Below are 8,754 nucleotides of genomic sequence, written 5' to 3'. Positions count from 1 at the left end.
GTCTACAAAGTGAGTTCCAGGACAGCAAGGCCTATAGAAAGCAACTCAGTCTCAAAAAACCAAAAAAAAAAAAAAAAAAAAAAAAAAAAAAAAAGCCTGCGATTGGGCAGTGGAGGGGAAAGGTGGGACGAGAGGTTTGGGAGAGTGAGGGAGGAGAAGGAGAGAGGACAGAAGAAGAGAAGGAAGCATGATGGGGCAGAGTCGTGTGGCCAGGAGAAACCACAAGTAGCAAAGAGTCTTATAATTGGGGAAATAGTATAGCACTACATCTGCCCGATCTAGGCACATAGCTTACACATGTAATAACTGGATTGTGTGGTTTTCATTTGGGCTTTTGGGGGTTGGAAAGTACCTCAACACACAGATGGTTCTGCAAACCCTTACTCCTGGGGCTTTGGCTGCTTTCTATAAACTAATGCTCAGTCTGAGGGTTTCTGGCCTGTCATTGCAGTATCATGTGCTGACAAAGCTATACAAAAGGCAGGCATCTGATGAGTGTGTGGTGATGGTAATGTGCTCCTCCAGCCAAATCACGGAGGAGACTGAGTCTCAGAGCAGTGGCCACAGAGCTCCTTCTGGCTTGGGAACCTACTCTGTTTCCCCAGGACAAGCTCCTCAGTAGTCTTCATGTGACATTATTGCTCCCTCCCTGATGGTGGTCATGGAGGAAGGTGGAATGCTGGCTTAAATGCATCCCCCAGCACTGTCTTCACAGCCCTATGAAAGAGATATGGATGGGAACTGGCACTTGCCTAATTATAGTGAGTGCAATGTGAAACTCACTCTTGGGCTGGAGCTTTTAGCTCAAGGGTAAAACCCTGACTAACTCAAGGTACCATGGATAGTACTGAAAAACAAACTGTTACAGTCAGCTCTCCTCATACTGACATCACTGTGGGTTTCTAGATTCCTCTTGAATGGTCAGCAGAAGGTAAGAGGCTCAGGTAATGCGCATCTGTGAGCTGGGGGATCAGTATTCTTAGTTCACTGCCATTCACAAAGCTGGAGCTTCAAAGAATACCTGGTGATTCATTATAGGGAGTTTTAAATACATTAACTCGGATTATGAGTTAAAATATCTCAGGAGTTGAGGTTTTACTTTGTATTCTACTTCCCTTGACTAGTGATAGATATGTTTGTTTTGAAGTAACAGAATATTCTAGTGCAGTGACACAAACAAATTGGGCGCTGGTTTTCTTCCACAGGAAGGAGTGTGAGGGAAGAGGTCGTTTGCTGTGTGAAGCCACCACTCGGTGATGTCAGCATGGTCTCTCTTTGCTTTTCCTCCCTCTGCGAAGATGTCTTCTTCCTCCCCTTAGCATCACATCTTCATTTTTGGCAAAATAAAGGGGACAGCGGCCTCCTATTCCCTCAGTCTCTGCTGTCGAAAAACAGTATTCACCCAATTGGCCCAGCAGAGAACTTCCCCAGGATCTGAAGTTCTCACTGGGTCATCTGTTCACCACTGAGTAAAACGGAGGTGTAGAAAGACAGAAAGAAGGGGATGAATAGTAAATAGGCCATTGCCAGGGACAGCCAGATTTCTTCAGTCAGGGGCATTCATACTAGCTCAGAACTCTTCAGGGTAGAGGAACAGCTTGTTCCATGTCTGGCAGCTCTAGAAAGATGTTTTTGTTTGGACCCAGATTCAGCCCCCCTTCGGACTGGTCCCTGTGGCTACCGACTGTGCCGTGTGGCAACTTTGCACATGAATTTGTTTACTTCTTGCTAAGAGATGTACAAATATTTGAAGACATCCACCATGGCTCCTATGACTCTTCTCTTAAACATAGGAAGCACCCCCCCAGTTAGGTCTTTGTGTGATGTGATGTCCAGCACTCTCCCCTTTTGATTTACTCCTGGATGTTTGTTGCATGATGTGCCTATTAGACTTCAGTGTCCCAGATAACACTTCTGGTCAACAGGTATGAAGCAACGCCAGAGAAGCCTGATGTTGATGGACATTGTTCTGGGAGGATATTGACTTGTTAGATGAGTTTGCGTTTTATGCGTCTGATACAGGTGATCTGGCTTCTAGAGGCAATAAATCTTTTCTACATCTTTATCATTCTCTACTTACATACCTGATATAGGTACTTCACTGCAGAAATGTATTAGATACACACACACACACACACACACACACATATAAAACATGTATGTATGTACGTGTGTGTATGTATGTATGTATGTAAGTAAGTGTGTATGTATTATGTATGTATGTTTCTTAATCAGGGTTTCTATTCCTGCACAAACATCATGACTGGGCAGGAGAGATGACTCAGTGGCTAAGAGCACTGTCTGCTTTTCCACAGGTTTTAAGTTCAATTCCCAGCAACCACAAGGTGGCTCACAACCATCTGTAATGGAATCCGATGCCCTCTCCTGGTCTGTCTGAAGAGAGAGACAATGTGCTTACGTACATAAAATAAATAAATAATTTTTTTTTAAAAAAGATATTATATGTAAGTACACTGTAGCTGTCTTCAGACACTCCAGAAGAGGGCATCAGATCTTGTTACGGATGGTTGTGAGCCACCATGTGGTTGCTGGGATTTGAACTCCGGACCTTCAGAAGAGCAGTCGGGTGCTCTTACCCACTGAGCCATCTCACCAGCCCAAATAAATAAATCTTAAACATCATGACCAAGAAGCAAGTTGGGGAGGAAACTTGCTTTATTCAGCTTACACTTTTACATTGCTGTCCATCACCAAAAGAAGTCAGGACTGGAACTCAGTCAAGCAGGTCAGGAAGCAGGAGCTGATGCAGAGGCCATGGAGGGATATTACTTACTGGCTTGCTTCCCCTGGCTTACACAGCTTGTTTCCTTATAGAACCCAGGACCACCAGCCCAGCGATGGCACCACCCACAATGGGCCCTCCCACCCTTGATCACTAATTGAGAAAATGCCTTACAGTTGGATCTCATGGAGGCCTTTCCTCAAGGGAGGCTCCTTTCTCTGTAATAACTCCAGCTTGTGTCAAGTTGACACACAGAACCAGCCAGTACAGTATGTATTTTGAGGCACAATGTCTACATTGCTCTGGCTAGAAGAGTTTCTCTCTTCTGAAACTTGAAGAGATGCACTTGTTTCTGCCTCCCAAGTGCTGAGATTTAAAGGTATATGTCACCATGCCTGGCTTAAATTTTTTTTTTTTCTGAAGATGGTTTCTTTCACTATGTAGCCTTGACTGGCCTAGAACGCAATATGTAGACCAGGCTGAACTCAGATTCATAGAGATTTGCCTACCTCTGCCTCCTGGGTACTTGGATTAAAGTCCTGTGTCACCATATACATTTAATTTTTGAGACAGAGTTGTATTTAGCTCAGGATGGCCTTAAAATCCATATGTATTCAGAGATATAGCTTAAGTTCCAATTCCCTTGCCTCTACATCCAACAGATGGAATTATGGGTATAAGCCACCAACTTTTAGTCTATTTTCTTTCTTTCTATCTTTCTCTTTCTTTCTTTCTTTCTTTCTTTCTTTCTTTCTTTCTTTCTTTCTTTCTTTCTTTCTTTCTTTTTTTTGTTTTTGTTTTTTTCGAGACAGGGTTTCTCTGTACAGCCCTGGCTGTCCTGGAACTCACTTTGTAGACCAGGCTGGCCTCCAACTCAGAAATCCACCTGCCTCTGCCTCCCAAGTGCTGGGATTAAAGGCGTGTGCCACCATCACCTGGCTTTTAGTCTATTTTCTAAAGTGTGAGTTATTCTTTCCAAGTTGGTAGTACCTGTACATGTGAGTAATGTATGTTCTTTATAACTCTATAAATTGTCAGGTTTCATCACTGATACTGTTGCTTGATTGATTTGACTTTATGAGACAGAGTGCCTCTGGTTGGCCAGGAATTTTTTTTTTTTTTTTTGGTAGCCCAGGCCAATCTTGATCTCATAATTCTCCAGCTTCTGCTTACATAGTGCTGGTATTATAGGTACGCACCACCATGCCCAGAGTCAGCAAATACTTTCCGTAAGAGAGCCTTTATAACGTGAGGGTGGCCGGTTTGCCATTAAGCACAGCAGTGGTGGATAAATCTACCTGGTGACCATTGAGCTTTCACTCCACCCGTGTCCTAGGACACTGTGAGACTCTCTTTCAATCCCTTTGTAAAAATTCAGAGGAGGAGAAGGGAGCTGTATGTACCTGGTGCTCAGGTCTTTAATCTCAGTGCTTGAGAAGCTAAGCGCCATACGGTTGTGGGGGTGGGGAGAGGACGGTCTATCATTTCAGTAGATAGAGAAACAAGGGGATTTTGAATTTGAGGCTAGTTAGGACTACATAGTGAGTTCCAGGCCAGCCTGGGCTACCTAGCAAGAGCCTGTTTATTGTGTGTTAAGGAGAGAGAAAGAGAGAGAGAGAGAGAGAGAGAGAGACCTCCTCCTTCAAATTAATCCTTCTTGTAACCCTGCTGCCTTTCTAACAGTAAGCTTAGACTAGAATTTGGAGCTGGATCCCACAAATAGTTATGAAATTGCACTTTAAACTGGGGTTAGCAAAAAAGCAGAGACTATGTGTAATTTGAGTGATCTTTGAAAACATCCCGATGACTCACAAAATACATCAGTGATGGTATGGCACGGGCAATCTGTGGTCTTGTTTGTTCTGATCTGCTTTGTTTATTGAGACAAGGCCTCTCTAAATAGCCCTGTCTAGCCCAGAAGTTGCTACGAAGACCAGACTGGCCTCGAACTTTCAGACTTGTATCAATCCCCCTGCCTCTTTACTTCCCCGGTAATGATTACAGGGTTGTGCTACCAACCTCAGCAACAGTAGTAAGCGTTTAAAACCTTTAGTCAGTGGTCAAAGAGAATCACAAAGTAAAGGCTCAAATAGCTGTCTGTCACTAAATAGCTAAAGAATTTCGCCAGATCATCTCTAGAAGTGAACCACACAAAATTGAAGAATTTCAAAGTACTGCCTTTTGTTAGGAATGATTCATGTTGGCTTAATTTGAATCCTACTCTCAATTTTTTTTTAGAGATGTATTTATTTTATGTATATGAGTATACTATAGCTGTACAGATGGTTGTGAGCCTTCACATGGTTGTCGGGAATTGAATTTCTAGGACCTCTGCTTGCTCTGGTCAACCCTGCTCGCTCCGGTCAGCCCTGCTTGCTCCAGCCCAAAGATTTATTTATTATTATACATAAGTACACTGTAGCTGTCTCCAGATGCACCAGAATAGGGTGTCAGATCTTATTACGAATGGTTGTGAGCCACCATGTGTTTGCTGGGATTTGAACTCAGGACCTTCAGAAGAGCAGTCAGTGCTCTTACCCACTGAGCCATCTTACCAGCCCTTTAATTTTTTAATCTTATTCATTATTATTATTGTGTAGTGTGTATATGTATGTGTCTGTGCTCATGTGCACCCATGCACACAGGCCTGTATGTATTGATGAAGGGGGAAGGGCTCATGTCACAACACAGGTGAGAACATCAGAGGACAACTTTGGAGTTAGCTCTCACCTTCCATCGTTTACATGGGCTTGGTATTCCTTTAAAACTCTTGGCTCCAGCCACATAGCTGGCTTTTCTGTATGTGTCTACACAGCTCTCTCTGTGTGAATCTGTCCCTGTACCTAAATCTCTTCCTTTTATAAATATGTCTGTCATCCATGGATTGTGACTCAACTCCAGCGACTTCATTTTGAAAAGACCACCTCTGCAGAAACCCTGTATCCAAGTAGTCTCGTCCTGAGGTCCTGGGTGTTAAGATCTCCCGAGAGACACAATTTAGCTCACGTTGTTGGGTTTGAACAAAGATTATGGGGCCATCCTAAGATAGCATAGAAGGTAAATAATGGCCACAAAAGCCAACATCAGGTTGAAGTAAGGCTAGTGCAGAAGAGGGAAATGGCAAGGAAGGGTTTCCCACACCCACTTTTTACCAGCCAACACTATATTTGAGAATGATGGATGCACACAGCAGTAGCAGCATTAATAAGGCCTTCATTTCTTGCTATGTTTGCTATGTTGAGCTCCTTTTTAATTTTTTTTAATTTGATTTTAATTTTAATTAATTAATCGAGACAGGGCTTTTCCATGTATCCCTGGCTGACCTGGAACTAACTGTGTAGACCAGGCTGGCCTTGAACTCAGAGGTCTGCCTGCCTCTGCCTCCCGAGTGCTGGGGTTGCAGGTGTGCTCTACCGTCATCCAGCTGCTATGTTCAGTCCTTTAACATGTAAGAAAGCAGTCGTGGTGGCTCACACCTGCAATACCTGCGCTTGGGTACTGTGACAGGAATTCACCACTACCCGGCGACAGAGTGAATCCCAGGTTGGCCTAAGTTCTAGGGCAAGATCCTGTCTCAGAAAACAAAAATGAAACACACGAAAACGTATGCGAGCTTTATGTGTCCCACCCCCTTATGCATCGCTGTGGCTCTTAGACATCAGAATACACAGCAGAGTGTATTCAATCTCAATCGCAGCATGGCTTAGCATGGGCTTCTAGCCAAAGTATTTCCTGTGAAATGAATCACAGCCCAGAAGAGTCGACAGAGAACGAGCAGCTACACCACACTCAATAAATATTAGCTGTTTTCCTTCTTGCTATTGACTCTTGACACCCTCAAAGCTAATTTTGTTAGATTTGTTGTAGCAAAGAATAATAAAAATCTTGGGCTGGGGATGCAAGTCAGTGGCAAAGCTCTTGACTAACTTGCATAGAGACTCTAGGATTAGTCTCCTGCAGGGGGGAGGAAAAGAAGGAAGAGGGGAAAGAAAGAAGGTATGACAGACCCTTGACAAATAACCAATAAGGAATTAGAAGGTAGATTTGAAGGAAGGCCATTGAGATGCGGTTAGACCAGTGTTTCTCAACATGTGGGTTGCGACCCTTTAGAAGTGGAGAGGGGAACAATCTTTTAACAGGGGTCACCTAAGACCATCAGAAAATACAGGCATTTAAGTTATGATTCATAACAGTAGCAAAATAATAATTATGAAGTAACAACAAAAATAATTTTATGATTGGGGCGAGGGGAGGGGTCACCACAACACAAGAAATTGTTTTAAAGGGTCTCAGCCTTAGAAAGGCTGAGAACCACCAGGTTAGACTCAAGTGGCCACAGGCTCATTTTCATTCTTTAACATAAATTAAACAGAGTTTTAAATTATTTTATATATGTGTGTATAGGAGTAGATATATGAGTTCAAAGCCAGAGAGTCCAGAAGAGGTTATTGGATCCCACGGAGCTGAGTTACAGGCAGTTTTGAGTTGTCAATGTGCATGTTGGGAACCCAACTCTGGTCCTCTGCAAGAGCAGCCAGTGCCCTTAACTGCTGAGCCATCTCGCCAGCCCCATAGAATGATTTTCAAAAGAGTGAACCAATAATCCCGAGCACTGTTCATTACATGACTGAGGAGGGTCACTGGACGCAGTGGGACAGAGGTTTCCCTGATCAAGCTGCTTTCTGACAGGCCAGCTCTTTCCTCCAGGAAGCCAATCATTTCCTGACAAGTAACAACCTTTTCTTGGATGAAGATTGGAGGAAGCTCCCAAAGAAAACTATTAAACTAATGCTGTATGCTCATCTTCTTAGGCAATAATTTCATGAATATTAATAGAAGTGTCATCACTTCTCATGGCCCATCTGCTCTTGAACACCACCTGAATTCCTCTAGGTGCCACATGCACAGCTTGGAGACCGAGTCGACTGGGGTGATGGGGACTGAGGGACCAGCACACCTAAGTAGGGAGAAGCTGGGAACAGATGAGCTGTGTTCTCTGATGGAGGTGCACTGATAAAGCCCAGAACCTCAGAGTATTTATTCTGTTCCACCAAGGGTTAGCTAATCTCTGTAGAGTTTCTGTAGAGGGAGCAGTCATCGCTTGTTGGCATCCGTGAGGAGGAAAGAGCCTCAGTGGATACATTCTGAGCACACTGCTTTTAACTAAAGGGTAAGGGCTCCTCAGCTACAGTACTTGTATTTCAGGAAGGCTTTGCACTTCAGGAAGGCTTTGCACTTCAGGAAGGCTTTGCACTTCAGGAAGGCTTTGCACTTCAGGAAGGCTTTGCACTTCAGGAAGGTTCTGCCCTTCTGAGCACGACCTAGGGAAAGCTGTGCTATTCCCATGGCTCCGAGACACTGGGATCTTCGACATGGCTGTACCCATGCCAATAATACATATTCACTCAGGATTTCATCTGCTCCCAACATTGAGAAATATAAACTTGGCATTGGAGAGATGGCTCAGTGGTTAAGACTGTTCTTCCAGAGGTCCTGAGTTCAATTCCCAGCAACCTCATGGCTCACAGCCATCTGTAGTAGGGTCCGATGCCTTCTGGTGTGTCTGAAAACAGCAACAGTGCACTCATATATAAAACATGAGTAAATAATTATTTTTTAAAAAGGAAATATAAATTCAGTTACCTTTAAAAAAGATTTTTAGATGTATTTATTTATTTATTTTATACGTCAGTGAACCACATGCATGCCTATGCTGTGGAGGTGCCCTAGAGGTTAGACAAGGGTATCGGATACCCTGGAGCTGCCATGTAGGTGTGGGAATCAAACCCTATTCTCTTCAAGAACAAGTGCTCTTAACTGCTGAGACATCTCCCTAGCTCCTAAGTTTTGTTGTCTTTAACCTTCAAGCCGAGTTTTGGTATATAGGAAGATATATTTTGTTTAACAGCTATAGTTTTCTTCTTCTTCTTCTTCTTCTTCTTCTTCTTCTTCTTCTTCTTCTTCTTCTTCTTCTTCTTCTTCTTCTTCTTCTTCTTCCTTCTTCTTCTTCT

This window comes from Mus pahari, chromosome 5, assembly GCF_900095145.1.
Source record: "Mus pahari chromosome 5, PAHARI_EIJ_v1.1, whole genome shotgun sequence".
Classification (NCBI taxonomy): Eukaryota; Metazoa; Chordata; class Mammalia; order Rodentia; family Muridae; genus Mus; species Mus pahari.
The sequence above is the reverse complement of the archived record's forward strand: the minus strand, read 5'-3'. Positions refer to the sequence as shown.